This window comes from Triturus cristatus, chromosome 5_2 (assembly GCF_964204655.1).
Source record: "Triturus cristatus chromosome 5_2, aTriCri1.1, whole genome shotgun sequence".
Lineage (NCBI taxonomy): Eukaryota > Metazoa > Chordata > Amphibia > Caudata > Salamandridae > Triturus > Triturus cristatus.
This window is the reverse complement of record NC_140588.1, coordinates 872,454,876-872,472,449: the sequence shown is the minus strand read 5'-3', so window position 1 is coordinate 872,472,449 and position 17,574 is coordinate 872,454,876.

The window sequence follows — 17,574 nt, the reverse complement described above, 5'->3', positions numbered from 1 at the left end:
ATATGATACAGTCATGAGATGACAGAAGGTAGTTAGGAGATGCTGTAAGGGAAATTTAAATAAGTAAGGATATCTCACTGTGATCAATAATGGATTTTAGATTGATAATATATTTGAAAGTGTCCACCAGGAAAAGGTGAGGTATGTGTACTATTTTGTTTGTCACTATAATGGTGTGCATCACCCATCAAGAAACTGAATGTCTCTGTATCTAGACACCAACATCCAGGTGAGCAGCAATTCGCAACTGATAGCAGAAGAAGCCATCATATGTTGCTCTGGAGAAATTTTACACACATGTGCAAATGATCTACTGACATCACAAACAACTTGAACATTGATGAGTGCAAATTTAGAGGGACTGCAGCATACCCAACTCGTGGCTTTTGGCCTATATTACACTTTAAATATGTCCAAGATGAATATGTAAATAAGTATTGCATAGAGAAAAGTCCCAACCATATTATCATTTATCCATGCAAGCTCATCTATACTGCTTTTGATATCAGGTTGTTAGGGCCTTGATATCAAGTCACCCCCTACACTGCATTTCCTCAGGGAAATTCCTTGGTGTGCCCTGGGAATGATATCACCCATTTTCCTTTGCACTTGTAATTACAAGGTGGAGTCCCTTTGCACCCCTTCTGCAAAAACTGATGAGTAGATTCTGTACCGACTTTCATTGTTTCATTTCTTCATGGACCCTTCTGTTTAGTCAGAGGTCCAGTAACCTCCTGTTTGCACTATATCAAGATCAATAAAGGCATGTTCAAGCCCTTTGTGCCTGTCAACATGTGCACAATTGATCTGGGCCAAACTGTGGTATGCATATTTAATCACTGGAGATGTTTCCCCTTTATGTGGAGTAAGTAGCCTGGTTACTTGTGGGTCCAAGGTTGCAAAATATTACAATTTATTAGGGACTGACAACCCAGACCTTAAACTAGGATATACATAAGCACCATTTCCATCCACGGGTCCCTTGGGTCCCCGCCATGGGGCCTGGGGGGGCATGCTATTCCTACCCTACCCCCTTATATTTTTTTTATTTACTACTTCAGTACAAGGAACTCATTCCTGTAGGCCTGTATTGGCTGCCAGCAACATTATTCTGCTACTGCTGGTAGCCAATCTGAGAGCTCACTCCTGCAGGAGTTGGACTCCTGCAAGAGCGAATTGGCTCAAGGGAAATAAACCTCCTTGGACCAATTAGAACACTCTATTTTTAAAATGGCACTCTCGCTGACCCACCTGTCCAGATATAAAAATATTTCTGCCCTTAATTTGTAAAGAGAAACTACCAGACAAATCCCAAAAAGCACAATATGTGGACCAAGATCTAGCTTCCTGCCAAATTTGGTGTATTTCCGTTCAGGCGTTTTCACTGTAGCCCTTTTTAAGAAGTCTATGGAAAATGCATGGGGAATTTGCAGTTAGGTTCCCTCCTTTTTTCTCGGCCCCCGCTTTATTGATCACCATGAAATATTCCATGCACAAACTAGCCAAGTGGTTTCGTGGAGATTTGTCAAATGGGGCCAAATTTATTAGCAACACTAAAAAATGCTTTTCTTATTGAACAGCTATCCCTACCATAGCCGGTGGCAACCGCCACTGGGTAATGTATTCCCCGTAACAGTAACTCATTTTCTCAAACTCTGACACTCTTCCCATTTTTAATTGCTACTATAGTTTCTTTGTTTTAGCTTGCTTTCAGTGTTCAATAGGACACAAACAGTAAAGGTTTGTAAGCCTAATACAAACTAGTCAGTTTGAACAAGAGGTCTGTGATCCTCTACTTTCCAATGTAATGATTTGCTTGGTTAGCGATTGCGAACAGTATGCAAACATAACTTGAATGATTCTGTGGTGATTCCGTCATTCATACATGTTAGGATGTTTTTGGTGTTCACGACTAGTCAGTGTTCACAAACATTATGTTATGTTTATAGCCAGGGGCTCTGGTATGACCATTGTAAAGTATAACATTGCGCTTTTACTTATTTTGTCTAGTGTAATGTTTAAAATCTAACCCTGCCTCATCTTGGAAATGACTGTGTAATTGCATTCACTCATGGCCTTATTGCTGGATATACCTTTGATCCAGTGCTTAACATGTGAAAATGTAAGTGCCAGGGCTTTTTCAGGAGGCCACTGCAACCTGCACCAACCCATGCCCCTGCCAGTACTGCCAGTAACAGTACGAACACAACCACTAACCATTGCAACCCCTGCAGGTGTGACAATGCAGACCATCCCAGGTCACGCAAAGCCCAAAGACTGGCGTGGAATAGTCTAAATTGTCACTTTTAATATATATTGAATTAATCACTATTTTGCTCAGATAGCACCACCATGTGATGGACGGTCATTAGAGGCAGTGTTGAGAATTAAGTGTTGGTGCCAGCACCACAAACCCCTGCTCAAATTAAGCACTGCTTTGAGCAAGGCCTTGATTCCTCTTCCACTCAGAGAGCTCATGGGGGCTTGGTGGGGCAGTTTACCATCGAAGACCAAGTGATAGTACTTGTTTATCCTAAAAATTGCACAGGCTGGGAAAAAAGGCTTGTAAGAAAACATACAAAGAAATAAATGCATACATACATAAATTCATGCATACAACTTGTATTGCTCTGCCACTCTCCTATCCCACATGAGAAAGAATCTTAGCAAATATATAAATAATAAAGAGATACATCCTGAGTTACCCTGCCTGCTGAGTGCAGGCCATCTTTTGAAATAGGAACCTACCGATCCTGCAGCATTTCAGTGAACCTCCCAGGACACACTTGCAGTGCTCACTCACATTTCTGCAAATCTTCACGGGTTAGTCCCAATCTTTTTCCGAAAATATCCTTCTAATAGCTGTTCTGTATTATCACTATCAGAAAGGTTGTCGTTTTTAAATCACTGCCACTACCTGATGAACTTGCAGATCTCCATTGCCAGTTTGCACGTTTAAAGGATGACTGCGTAACATTCTTATACATTTAACCCATAAGCTGTTGAATTTGAAGATCATTCGTTTAATGGGTCTCTGAAAGGGGCACTCACTGCTTAATATGTCATCAGTATTTCTAACGCGTTACACATATTTAGCAGCAACGCAAACGCGTTGGGGAATGTGTAAAATGTTTATTTAATTAAACCGTAAATATAAACTCACTGCCATGTAAATATTTGTACTTTTAGTAAATGTGTTGAAAATAGGCGACAAATGACTTGTGATGTGCAATTGTTATTGAGTGGAATCAAATGATGCTGTTTGAAGTTCAGGCTTTGTGGCTATGGTTGGTTAATGAAGACGTCCAGCTAATGCATCCCACCATTTCAATGAAAGGTCAGTACACATGAATTTAAAAAGCATTTTTTACTCAGCATCAATAGTTGCGCGACAGCACTCTTGTTCTAAGGAAGTTGTAGAAAAATAGGAATATATTTGACCCATAATCTATATGTTTAACAAGATCTAGTTTACCCTCCTTAAAAAAGTTGCAATCATCCTTATTAATACCCGAAATGAAATGATTGGAGCTGGCCAGTCAATCAGAATGCTCTCTTCTGTGGCAATACCAGACATTACAGGCCTTCAAGAGTGCAGCATTGTCTGTCGGCTAGTTCTCGAAGTCCAGCCCTTGAGCACTTGCATTAATAGGGAGTGATGTGGGAGCAGGGGCTGTAGCACTCCCTCATACTCTCCTCAAGAAGCTGTTTCTCACACGTTCCTCCTCCTTTTTTGCTGTGAGGGAAACCCAATCGGTCAAAGAAAAATAGAACACATTTGCTTTTCTACTGGCTTTTTCTATTTGGTGGGTGCTAGAAGCCATATATTGACGTTACATGCAGGGCAATAATGGCTGTTAATTACCCCCTCGTTTTGTGCCCTCCCCGGTGGCTCAGACCCATAACTTGCAAAAATCATAATTAGCAGCTGTTGTTGCCTGCTGGTGTGAGCAAAATGGTTAAGTATACATCTTGCTCCAATATGCAACTGTTTTCCTTCAGTTTCTCCCTGTCTAATTTAGAACATTGGAGGGGTCCATTACTATAATGGCCCTTCTACCTTATGGTCTTCTAAGTCCCTCTTCCTTGTTATAGGTGTTCATATTGTGCAGAGAGGGCCTTTAAAGTGAGAAGAAGGCCTTTAATGACCAGTATATCACTCAGTAGTGAGTTATAATGTTCCAGAAAAATGTTCTTCACCTTAGTCAAAATACTCCTATCTCACTCAGATTTTCAAACGATTCTGATTCTGACGATAATTGGTGCAGCAGAGCATAAATGTGTACATAGCTAATAAATAAAGGCAGGAAAGAATGATCATTTATTTCAGTATTAAGAAATATCATAAATCACTTCTTTAGACTCATTCTCGTAAACTGTGATCAGCAAGTGACTAGGAACCTCCCTCCATGTTACTCTTGGTAGGCCATTTTATCCATTCCTCCAGTTTCTTCCCTTGTCTTTTCATGCTGCACCTATCTGACACAGTTTTCTGCTTCAAGAACTCATGGCCTCATTTATGAAAGGTGACGCATGGCTGTGTGAAAACAGCGATGCGTCACTTTTCATTGCGCCCTCCTTGCGACATGCTGGATGCATTATATTTACAGTATGACGCATCATGTCGCAAGGAGTTACAGATCTGTCAGTAGTTCTGATGTATCTGTAGGCGCAAAAATGACACATTGCGGGAGTGTGTCACAAAAGTGATGCAACTCCATCAATGGGTCATTTCACATGGGGAAGTCCAATTTCAAATGTGCCTGCGTCAGTCTTACGCCTGCTGTGAGGCAGGCGTAAGATACTGAATCATTTGCATCCTAGAAGTGATGCAGTGAAATCTCAGAGATTTCACTGCGTCACTTCTACGAGGCTTACTTGCGTCAGAGCGCCCACCCTTCATACATTATGCCTGGAGCAGGTATAATGTGGCCCAGGAGTTTACAAAGTGACGCATCTACCTAGATGCATCACTTTGTAAATATGACGCAACATGACACATTTTTTATGCTAGTGTTGTGTCACAAAAAGTGACTCACCAGCGGCGCAAAAGTTACACAAGGGCTCATAAATAAGCCCCTCAGGATCTGTGACCCCGGTAGGTCGGGTCTGACAATTTGCACATGATGAAAATATTTTATTATGTCTTTAGCATTTTATATTGATTTCTGTGTACATTCTGAAATGTTATTTATTTTTACTCCACTTGAACAGCTTGTAAGACCTGGGGTCTCCAGGCCCTAAGGGGGTAACGTGACACGAGCGGCTGGGCACCCAAAGGCCTGTGTGTTAAGCGACCATACAACACACGCATCCTCTGAAGCAGTAAACGCACACAATGATGGACGCCACACAATAAGGTGAATGCAAATTAATCAGGTTTTATCTAATCCAAGGTTCACACGCGGTGATCTTGGAGGGCAATGTATCTTAGCTTATACACATTCACATTTGCATTACAGTTTCTCATTACCTGTACACTTTAACATGTGCATTACAGTTCCTTATTACTGTTACCTCAGCAGTCCCTGCAGTATGAACTTCCCTAGTGCTGCGGGCCGGGGCCTGCACACGTGGCGCTACTGGTGTCTACGAAGAAACAAAGGCACATGAGCATAACTTGCGGTCGTATAATGCCTGCCTAGTACCCTGAGCATAAGCGTGGTGGGTACAGTAAGCGCCTTGCACTTGGGACCTTCACTCGCGAAAGGAGCGCTTGTGGATTGGTGAATACACAGGAATGATTAGCGCTACTGAGACATAGAACGCATTGAGCACTGTTGAATACAATTGAAAGATCAGCGCTACTCTAACATAGAACACATTGAGCACTGGTAAATACAATTGGACGATCAGCGCTACTGCCACATAGAACGCATTGAGCACTATTAAATACAATGGAATGATCAGCGCTAATGGGACATAGACTGCATTGAGCACTGTGGAATACAACTGAATGATCAGCGCTACTGGGACATAGAACGCATTGAGCACTGTTGAATACAATTGATCGATCAGCGCTACTCCCACATAGAACGCATTGAGCAATACCATTGAACGATCAGCGCTACGGGGACATAGAACGCATTGAGCACTGTTGAGTCCTGCGAACGGCAGTCCCCAGGAGAGGGTAATCCCACGGAGGGGAGACTCACAATTACGGCGGGAAATCCCACGGAGGGGGGAAAGTCACAGTTCCTGCATGCGGTGTCGTTCCCACCTGGCAGGGGGCGCACCGGGCCTTCCCACGACTCCCGGGGAGCAGGGGGGGGCGAGTCTCAGGCCGCCACACGGCCGCGCTACCTCCCAGCCCCCGGGGGGTTACCTTGATCTCGTCGCTCGGTTCCGCTCCGGGTCCTCCTTCCGATGCGCGCAACGGCGCGGGACACTCCCGGACACTCGCTCTTCCTTCAGATGCTGCGACGGCAGCGGCGGGGCCCCGGGCTTCTCCGCGGGCTCCGACTTGGCACTGACACTTCCCTGAGGCCTACGGGCCACGGCGGTGATCGCGTTGCGGGTCTTTGCACCCGGGGGGTCGCAAATTAAGCGGGAGCTCGGTCAGCTCCGCGCTCGACAGCAGATCTGCACAGGGGGTCACAGGTCAGGTCTGGCAGCGCAGGAAACACAGCGTCAGCACCTGGTCGATCCCCAGCAGTCAGGCAATCAGTCGTTTCACGAAGTTATAATAGTCAGCTTGGCATGAAGTTTCAGGATGTTACTTCTGCAGTTTCAAAAGTCAGTCTTTGTGGCGCAGATGATACTGGCGCCCTTGGGGTTCTGTTCCTTGGGGGGTAGGGGATGAGTTGGCGACAAGGACCTTCCTAGTCAGGCTGGGCAGAGGTCCCTGGGTCCTCCTACTGCTGGGCAAGATCAGTGGGTTTCACAGGATCCCTCACTCACTTAAGAGGCAGCACCTAAGCCCTGTCACTCTCAGAGGCATAAGTCCCTGGCTAGGCCCTACCACCTACACTCCTGCGTGGATTCTCCAGCTCTGCTTCACCCCAACTGGCCAGCTAACTACAAAAAGTTCCCTCCCTCACTTATGTATCCCTAGGTCAGGTGACCTCTAGCCAAGGCGGCAAAAGTAAAAACCACACCTCCCTTCTAGACGGTTCCAGCACATTCCAGGAGCTTCCCCATTCTACCTATGGGACAAAAAAGGCGGGCTGGTGTTGCAACATTGTTGTGGGGTTCCAGCCAGCTCCTGGCAGCTAGGGTGCTACTATGAAAGACCACTCTGCAGTAGCAGGGGTCTGTGGCAGCCATCTTGGGAGAAGGGAGCACCTGCACCTTAACACTGGTTGGCAATGAAAAGGCGCCCGGAGACTTAAGTCCAACATCAAAAATGAGGGTGGAAAAAAATGAGGCACGATCAAAAATAGATGGGGAGACTACCCTAAGGCTGACAGGTCCAACACGCGTCCCCCCCAGCCGAAAGAGGGGAGAGCTACCCAACCCCTAGGGAGTTCTCATCGCTAAGGCGGAAAAACCTGGAGAGACCGTCAGCATTGGCGTGGTCAACTCCGGGCCGATGTTCCATCCGAAAATCCATCCCCTGTAGGGAAATGGACCACCTCAACAACTTGGGGTTTTCGCCTCTCATCTGCATGAGCCAGCGAAGGGGCCGGTGGTCGGTCTGGATAAGGAAGTGAGTTCCAAAGAGGTATGGCCTCAACTTCTTCAGAGCCCAGACCACCGCGAAGGCTTCTCTCTCAATGGTGCTCCATCGCCATTCCAGAGGGAGGAGTCTCCTGGATATGAAGGCCACTGGTTGATCTTGGCCCTCGGTGTTGAGTTGCAAGAGCACCGCACCTATGCCATGCTCTGAGGCGTCGGTCTGCACAATAAATTCCTTGCGGAAATCTGGTGTTGCTAGTACTGGAGCGGTACACATCGCATGTTTCAGCGTGTCAAAGGCTTCTTGGCATGCAGCTGTCCATATGACCTTGCGAGGTTGCTTCTTCGAGGTCAATTCCGTCAAGGGGGTTACGATGGTACCATATCCCTTGACGAACCGGCGGTAATACCCAGTGAGGCCGAGAAAAGCTCGGACCTCTATTTGGGTCTTGGGGGGCTCCCAAGCCAAGATGGTCTCTATTTTGGCCTGGAGGGGTTGCACCTTACCTCCGCCCACCAGGTGTCCCAGGTACACGACAGATCCCTGTCCAATATGGCACTTGCTGGCTTTAATTGTTAGGCCAGCACGTTGCAGCGCCTGCAATACCTCCTGGAGGTGTTGCAGATGGTCCTCCCAGGTGCCACTGAAGACAGCTATGTCATCCAGGTAGGCCGCTGAGAAGGACTCCAGACCAGATAGTACCTGATTCACTAACCGCTGGAATGTGGCCGGAGCATTTTTGAGCCCAAAGGGCATCACTCTGAACTGGTAGTGGCCCTCGGGGGTGGAGAACGCTGTTTTCTCCCTTGCTCCATCAGCCATGGCAATCTGCCAATATCCGGATGTCAGGTCGATGGTGCTGAGGTACCGGGCTGCTCCCAGCCGGTCCACCAGCTCGTCTGCACGCGGGATGGGGTGAGCATCTGTCTTCGTGACAGAGTTCAACCCCCGGTAGTCCACACAGAACCGAAGCTCCGGTGTTGTACCCGGTGGGGCTGCTTTCGGCACCAACACCACTGGACTAGCCCACGGGCTGCTGGAAGGTTCTATCACCCCCAGTTCCAGCATTTTGGCTACCTCACGCTGGATGCTATCTTTCACTCGGTCAGAGAGCCGGTAAGACTTGTTCTTCACCGGGGGGCTGTCCCCTGTGTCCACATCATGGGTACACAGATGAGTGATTCCAGGCGTGAGGGAGAACAACAAGGCGAACTGTCCCAGGACATGGCGGCAGTCCCTCTGTTGCTCTGGGGTCAAGGATGGGGAGAGGACTACACCTTCCACCGAACCATCCTTCTCCTGTACCGCTAGAAGGTCAGGAAGAGCCTCACTCTCTTCCTCCTCGCTCCCATCCGTCACCCTAAGGAGAGCAAGCTCTGATCGCTCATGGTGCGGCTTCAGGCGATTGACGTGGAGCACCCTGAGGGGCTGACGGGGAGTTTTCAAATCTACAACGTACGTGGTCTGGCCTCGTCGCTCCACAATGTCGTACGGACCAGTCCACCAGTCCTGGAGGGCGCAAAGCTCCCCAGGTTCCATAACCCGCACCTTCTGTCCAACGTCCAACTCGGCCGTCCGAGCGTTGCGGTCATACCACTCCTTCATCACGGTCTTGCTAGCCTCCAGGTTCTCTGAGGCCGCCTTCCACAGCTTGGCCATCTGGCTGCGGAACGCCAGCATGTAGCTGACAATGTCACGGGGAAGATTCTGTGAAGTCTTCTCCCACCCCTCATTCACTAAACTGAGGGGACCCCTAACGGGATGGCCATAGAGCAACTCAAACGGGCTGAACTCAACTCCCTTCTGCGGTACCTCCCGGTAGGAGAAAAACAAGCAGGGGAGGAGGACGTCCCATTTACGCCTCAAGCCCTCTGGCAGGCTCCGGATCATACCCTTCAATGTCTTATTGAAGCGCTCTACAAGTCCGTTAGTCTGGGGGTGGTAAGGAGTGGAGAACCGGTAGGTCACCCCACACTCCTTCCACATGGCCTGCATGTAGGCCGACATGAAATTGGTGCCTCTGTCCGACACCATGACCTTGGGGAATCCCACTCGGGTAAAAATCCCCAACAGTGCCCGCGCCACCACCGGTGCAGTGATGGTCCTCAGAGGAATAGCCTCTGGGTACCTTGTGGCGTGGTCCACCAAAACCAGAATGAACCGGTGTCCCGCTGCGGTCGGAGGGTCCAATGGCCCAACAATATCAATACCGACCCTCTCAAAAGGGGTCCCGACCACGGGGAGCGGTTCCAAAGGGACCTTCAATTTAGTCCCAGTCTTGCCACTTGCCTGACAAGACTTACAGGTCTTACAGAAGGTGTCTGAGGCAATCCTCATCCTGGGCCAATAAAAATGAGGGACCAACCGTGCAAAGGTTTTGTCCTGGCCCAGGTGTCCGGCTAAGGGAATCTCGTGCGCTAACTCCAGTAGGAAGGCCCGGTAACATTGGGGGACCACTATGGCCCTCGAAGATCCATGTACCGGCACCCTGGGCTCACTGTATAGGAGACCATCCTCCCAATACACATGATATCCTCCCAACTCATGACTGGCCACTTGGGCTTCGGCCTGTCGCCGCATGCCTTCAAGCGTGGGGCACGCCCTTTGTGCCTGACAAAATTCCTCCCGGGTAGGGCCTCCTCCCACATGCCAGTCAGCAAGGGTCGGCAAGTCCTCCACGGGAACGACATCCACCTCCACGGACTCCGGGGGCACCTCTGCGGCCTCCCCATCCATCTCACGGGGTGTGTCCTTTACCACCACCTTTTTTCCTCTTCTGGTGTCAGGTTGGGCCATTATTCCAGGCTCCAACCCAGGGTGAGTTTCATGCTGGGCAGCCATGGACCGCGTGACTACGCAAGTCCACCCTGGTAATCCCAGCATCTCGGTGTGAGCTCGAAACTCGACATCTTTCCACTTGGTGTGCTCCAGGTCGTTACCTAGCAAGCACCCCACAGGCAAGGCAGGGCTCACAGCAACTCTCAGTAGGCCTTTGACTCCTCCCCACTCAAATGGAACACGAGCCACTGGATAGTGACTCAGACTGCCGTCAGCCAATACGGCGGGATGAAACTCCTCGGGGACTACTTGGTCTGGGGACATCAGCCGCCGCACGACAGTGGTCATGCTGGCCCCTGTGTCCCTCAGAGCATCCACCTCCTCCCCGTTAACTCTCACCCTCTGCTGATATTTAGCAGTGTTCGGGGGCAGGGACACTACGGGGACCACCTCTATCCCCGAGTGAAACCAGCGTCAGGCCTGTCCACTCCCCTTCCCTATCTAAGGGCAGCTCCACCCCAAGCGCTATACTACTCACCCCGGGACTTTTCCCGCCCGTTGGGGCTGGGGGTCGCTTGCGACACTGGGGATCTCCCTTGTAGTGTCCAATCTCCAAACATTCGTAGCACCGCACAGTCCTTGGCTGCTGACTCCTGTCAGGGTAAGTGGGTCTTGTGGAATTGGACGGGGGTGGGGTTCCTACTCCCTTCCCAAACTTATTTTGGGGACCTTTCGAGAACTCCACCTTTTTATCTCCCCCCTCCTTCTTCTGGGGGAAACCCTGTCCGCCCTTCGAGCCATCTCCCCCGGGGCCCTTGTGAGACACCCGGGTGCTCACCCAAATATCTGCCTCTTCCGCAAGCTCACGGGGATCCATCAACTTGCGGTCCACCAGATGTTGGCGCAGCTCCGGAAAGCACTTATCCAAGAGGTGCTCCCGTAAAAAAAGATTGTACACCCCTTGGTAGTCCTGCACCTCGCTGCCACGCACCCAACCATCTAGTGCCTTTCTCGCATAATCAAAAAAATCCACCCACGTCTGTGTGGACAGCTTATGGCTGCCACGGAACTTCTGCCTGTACCTCTCGGGGTTAAGAACAAACTTTTTCAGTAAAGCCTCTTTCATGGGGGCATACCTGACCTGATCCGCCTTGGCCAAATATAACAGGGTGTCCCTGACGTTGGGAGGTATATACCGATATAACCCACCTCCCCAATTACTCTTGGGTACCCCATGGGCAGTCAAGGCTACCTCGTATGCCTCCAACCATTTAGCAATGTCGTCCCCCACTGTGTAATTGGCAATGACTTCCTTAGGTAGGTAGAATTTTGACTCGTGAGACTCCTTAGGTATGCTGCCACCATTGTCCTTATTGGACGCATTCAATTGGAGGGCGCGCAGCTCCAACTCTTTTAGCTGAAGCTCGTGCGCCAGCTTCTTCTCCTCCATTGCCCATTTCTTGTTCTCTCTCTCTCTTTCTCTTTCATGCTCCAATTTGGCCAGCTCCCATTTTAACTGCCTCTCTTCCCTTCTGTCCTCGTACTCCTCTGGAGACTCGCTCCTCCTAGACCCTGTCCTACTACTGGCCCCAGAACGTCTCCCTGGGGGCACATTTTCAGACACATCTACATTTAATATGTCTAGTACTTCCTGGGCGCTCTCCTCCTGAGGTGCATCTGGCGCCTCCTGTCCCTCATCCTCTCTCCCTTCTGGGTGGGCCTCTACCCATGCCCTAATGGCGGTACGGAGTTCCGGTCCTTTGGCCTTCCGCACCCCAGGCACCCCCATCCCCTGCCCGAACTCTCTCAGTTGCTTTACAGTGTACCCCTCAAGGTCAGCTAACTGGAAATCCATTGTGACAGGTGGGGACCTAGATACTAAGGAAGAAATTCCTAGGATATGGGTGACAGTAACCAGCTAACCAGGATTCTTTCACACACTCAGCCTGGACAGTGGAATCAATATACACAGCAATCAATGGTTTCAGAGCTTTTTGTAGAAAAACAATAGGCGTTTAATTGTGGCGCCCTCCGCTTCACAGAAGGGTGCTGTATGGTCACAGGTGCTAAAATCCCACCGCTCGCCAACAATGTATGACCTGGGGTCTCCAGGCCCTAAGGGGGTAACGTGACACGAGCGGCTGGGCACCCAAAGGCCTGTGTGTTAAGCGACCATACAACACACGCATCCTCTGAAGCAGTAAACGCACACAATGATGGACGCCACACAATAAGGTGAATGCAAATTAATCAGGTTTTATCTAATCAAAGGATCTCACGCGGTGATCTTGGAGGGCAATGTATCTTAGCTTATACACATTCACATTTGCATTATAGTTACTCATTACCTGTACACTTTAACATGTGCATTACAGTTCCTTATTACTGTTACCTCAGCAGTCCCTGCAGTATGAACTTCCCTAGTGCTGCAGGCCGGGGCCTGCACACGTGGCGCTACTGGTGTCTACGAAGAAACAAAGGTACATGAGCATAACTTGCGGTCGTATAATGCCTGCCTAGTACCCTGAGCATAAGCGTGGTGGGTACAGTAAGCGCCTTGCACTTGGGACCTTCACTGGCGAAAGGAGCGCTTGTGGATTGGTGAATACACAGGAATGATTAGCGCTACTGAGACATAGAACGCATTGAGCACTGTTGAATACAATTGAACGATCAGCGCTACTCTAACATAGAACGCATTGAGCACTGGTAAATACACTTGAAAGATCAGCGCTACTCTAACATAGAACACATTGAGCATTGGTAAATACAATTGGACGATCAGCGCTACTCCCACATAGAACGCATTGAGCACTATTAAATACAATGGAATGATCAGCGCTACTGGGACATAGACCACATTGAGCACTGTGGAATACAACTGAATGATCAGCGCTACTGGGACATAGAACGCATTGAGCACTGTTGAATACAATTGATCGATCAGCGCTACTCCCACATAGAACGCATTGAGCACTGTTGAATACCATTGAACGATCAGCGCTACGGGGACATAGAAAGCATCGAGCACTGTTGAGTCCTGCGAACGGCAGTCCCCAGGAGAGGGTAATCCCACGGAGGGGAGACTCACAATTACGGCGGGAAATCCCACGGAGGGGGGAAAGTCACAGTTCCTGCATGCGGTGTCGTTCCCACCTGGCAGGGGGCGCACCGGGCCTTCCCACGACTCCCGGGGAGCAGGGGGGGGCGAGTCTCAGGCCGCCACACGGCCGCGCTACCTCCCAGCCCCCGGGGGGTTACCTTGATCTCGTCGCTCGGTTCCGCTCCGGGTCCTCTTTCCGATGCGCGCAACGGCGCGGGACACTCCCGGACACTCGCTCTTCCTTCGGACGCTGCGACGGCAGCGGCGGGGCCCCGGACTTCTCCGCGGGCTCCGACTTGGCACTGACACTTCCCTGAGGCCTACGGGCCGCGGCGGTGATCGCGTTGCGGGTCCTGGCACCCGGGGGGTGACAAATTAAGCGGGAGCTCGGTCAACTCTGCGCTCGACAGCAGATCTGCACAGGGGGTCACAAGTCAGGTCTGGCAGCACAGAAAACACAGCGCCAGCACCTGGTCGATCCCCAGCAGTCAGGCAATCAGTCGTTTCACGAAGTTACACTAGTCAGCTTGGCATGAAGTTTCAGGATGTTACTTCTGCAGTTTCAAAAGTCAGTCTTTGTGGCGCAGATGATACTGGCGCCCTTGGGGTTCTGTTCCTTGGGGGGTAGGGGATGAGTTGGCGACTAGGACCTTCCTAGTCAGGCTGGGCAGAGGTTCCCTGGGTCCTCCTACTGCTGGGCAAGATCAGTGGGTTTCACAGAATCCCTCACTCACTTAAGAGGCAGCACCTAAGCCCTGTCACTCTCAGAGGCATAAGTCCCTGGCTAGGCCCTACCGCCTACACTCCTGCGTGGATTCTCCAGCTCTGCTTCACCCCAACTGGCCAACTAACTACAAAAAGTTCCCTCCCTCACTTATGTATCCCTAGGTCAGGTGACCTCTAGCCAAGGTGGCAAAAGTAAAAACCACACCTCCCTTCTAGAAGGTTCCAGCACATTCCAGGAGCTTCCCCATTCTACCTATGGGACAAAAAAGGCGGGCTGGTGTTGCAACATTGTTGTGGGGTTCCAGCCAGCTCCTGGCAGCTAGGGTGCTACTATGAAAGACCACTCTGCAGTAGCAGGGGTCTGTGGCAGCCATCTTGGGAGAAGGGAACACCTGCACCTTAACACTGGTTGGCAATGAAAAGGCGCCCGGAGACCTAAGTCCAACATCAAAAATGAGGGTGGAAAAAAATGAGGCACGATCAAAAATAGATGGGGAGACTACCCTAAGGCTGTCAGGTCCAACACAGCTGTAATTGTCTTGTATTACTGTAATCATTTTATAAATGTGGTTGTTTGTAGGCCATACTTCTTATACAACACTGACACCGTAAGGATCTGGTGCCTGCTATAAAAAACCATGGATAAGAAAATTGAATATTACCACTCTGAAAATGAGTATTGCTCAGACCTGGATACAGCATTAGTGCACAAACAAGTATATACAGAAGAAAAACCCTCTTCTTTTCAGAACTGAAAAGAACGAGACACACAGAACCCAGAACCCAGCAAAGAACCAGATGCACGGCAAAACAAGATTTCGGAAAAGATTTAAAAGGGGGGTAAACAGAGGAACACCCACATAAGAAACAAAAAAAATAGGAGTAACCACAAGATCTCAAATGAGAACGGAGGTAAAAAAGGTTAATTGTGGCAGCCCTATGAACATTGAAGATTACCTGATGGGCCGTCAACTATTTTCCACCACTGTCACAGAAAGCATCCTAAAGACAAAGTCTAGATTTACTCTAGTTATCCTAACAAAAAATCAATTAATATCTTCTGTTAACTCGTGCCTAATGATTTGGAAAAACCAAACAAAGACAGTATGAAAGTATAACTAGAGTTAAACGTAGATCCCTAAGAGATGTATTTGCTGATGTTTCTATAATCGTCAAGATGCCAGATAAAAATTCATGGTACTAGATTTTTCTGATTATGAAAGGGAGATTTTGTTTCGACCGAATAAAAAGCACTGCTATAGAAGTGACAGTCCTAGCAGATATAGGGAGGCCAAATTAAAAATGTACGGTCTTCCACACAAGTGATATGAAATGCAATTACTGAATGATGATGGAAGGAGCAGATCTTAAATATCTACACAGCATTATCTTGGAAACATAAACATCGAAATTACTATGATAATCCTGTTTAAAATATAATTTTCAATAATATTGTGATGTATATATTTAAATTTATTTTGAATTGTATATTGAGATGCATTTTGCAAAATGTATTTTGAGTTTTTTTTTTTTTTTTTGCTATTGTATTTTATTGTGCTATAATTTTTTCAACTATACCTTTACGTTATTTTGAACTGTTACGTTCTAAATTATGTTAAAAATGTTATTGTTGACTAAAGTATTGTATTTATTACGGTGTTCATTTCCAGGGTTGTGGTTCATTAGGGAAATAGAGGGGGAAGTGTTTTAAAAAATAAAATGTTAATTTAGTCGAAATTAGATGAAATTAACGTTTTGAGCTCAAAAGAGCTAGAAATTCACAAGTGATAGTTAGCAGAGCTAACTATCACTTGTGCCTCTGCCATGCAATGCTTATGACCGCACATATTTATTATATTAGTCATATCATGTTCTATGACATCATTTATGACATCACTGATGACACACCCACATGAAATCCTTCATCACGGGGCTTGGCCAACAGGCCCTGTGTCCAAAAACCCAGTAGGCTGTCAACCCCACAGCTTTTCCCATGAGCAGCATAGGGTTGGCCTTTGGGCTCTTTCTTTCATGATGCTGACACTTAAATTGTCTGACAACCTGAATATTTGGTAAATTTTGTTTTTGACAGATAAGCTGTCACCAGTGTCAATGTCACAAACACATCAGTCCAGCAAACTGCCCAACTATTAGTGACAGTCTTTCCGATGTTGATCTGTCACTGTAGGGGAGAGCATTACTGCCTTCACAGAACTATTCTGTGAGTTGTTGGAGGCTTTTTTCTCCTCTTCTGCCCCTCCATCAGTAACAATGAGCATGGTCATGTCTCCCCTGTCAATTTGGGGCTTCAGATGGTTGACATTGATCTCCTTATTGGGGGTTTCTGGGGCTACCAATGTCTGCCAGATAGTTGACATCCCCCATCTTTTCCAGTAACGTAAAGGGCATTTAAGGTCAATTTTTCCTGGAGGGTCCTGGGAGCCACGGGCTGCACAACCCACACTTTCTGGCCTGGCTGGTATTCAGCTAAGGTTGCTTTTTAGTCATACCAGTGTTTGATAAGATCCTAGCTGGCCTCCACGTTCTTGTGAGCCCTCTTTATATACTCAGCCATGCAGGAATGCAGGCCCAGCACAAAGTCTACAATGGCCTGGTTGTGTTCCTTGAGAGGTTTCTCCCATCCATCTTCGACAAGACCTAAGGGACCTTTGCCAAGGTACCCATACAAAAGCTCAAAGGGTCTGAAGCTCACTACTTATTGTGGTACCTTCCTGTAAGCAAATAAAAGAAATGGGAGTAGGACAAACCATTTCCTATGGAGTTTCTCATACAACCCCATACACATGGCTTTTAAGGTCTTGTTGAACCTCTCCGCAAGACCATTGGTTTGGGGGAGATAAGGGATGATGAACTTGTAAGTCACCACACATTTATCCCACATAGCCTTCAATTATAAAGACATGCAGCCTGCACTCCTATCTGAGATTAACTTCCTACTCTGGTAAAGAGATCAAGCAGGCCCTGGTTAACACAGGTGCAGTTATCATCTTCATAGGTATGGCTTCAGGGTACCTAATGACAAAGTCAACCTTCACCAAGTTCATCTTATTTCTATAAGCAGTTTTAGGGTCCATAGAACCAACAATATCAAACCTCACCCTCTCAAAAGGAATCCATGTAATGGAATGGAATTGATGGAATTTTGGGTTGATCTTCTGTGTTATCCATGGGTTGACAGGTGGTGCAGGAGCAATAGAACTCCTTCACCTTTTGGGGATCGGAGGTCAGTAAAAGTGGTTGATCAACCTTTCCCAGGTTTTGGTCTGACCTAAATGCCCAGTCAAGGGGATGTGATGGGCTAAGCTGAAGTGGAAGGCCCTGCACTGTT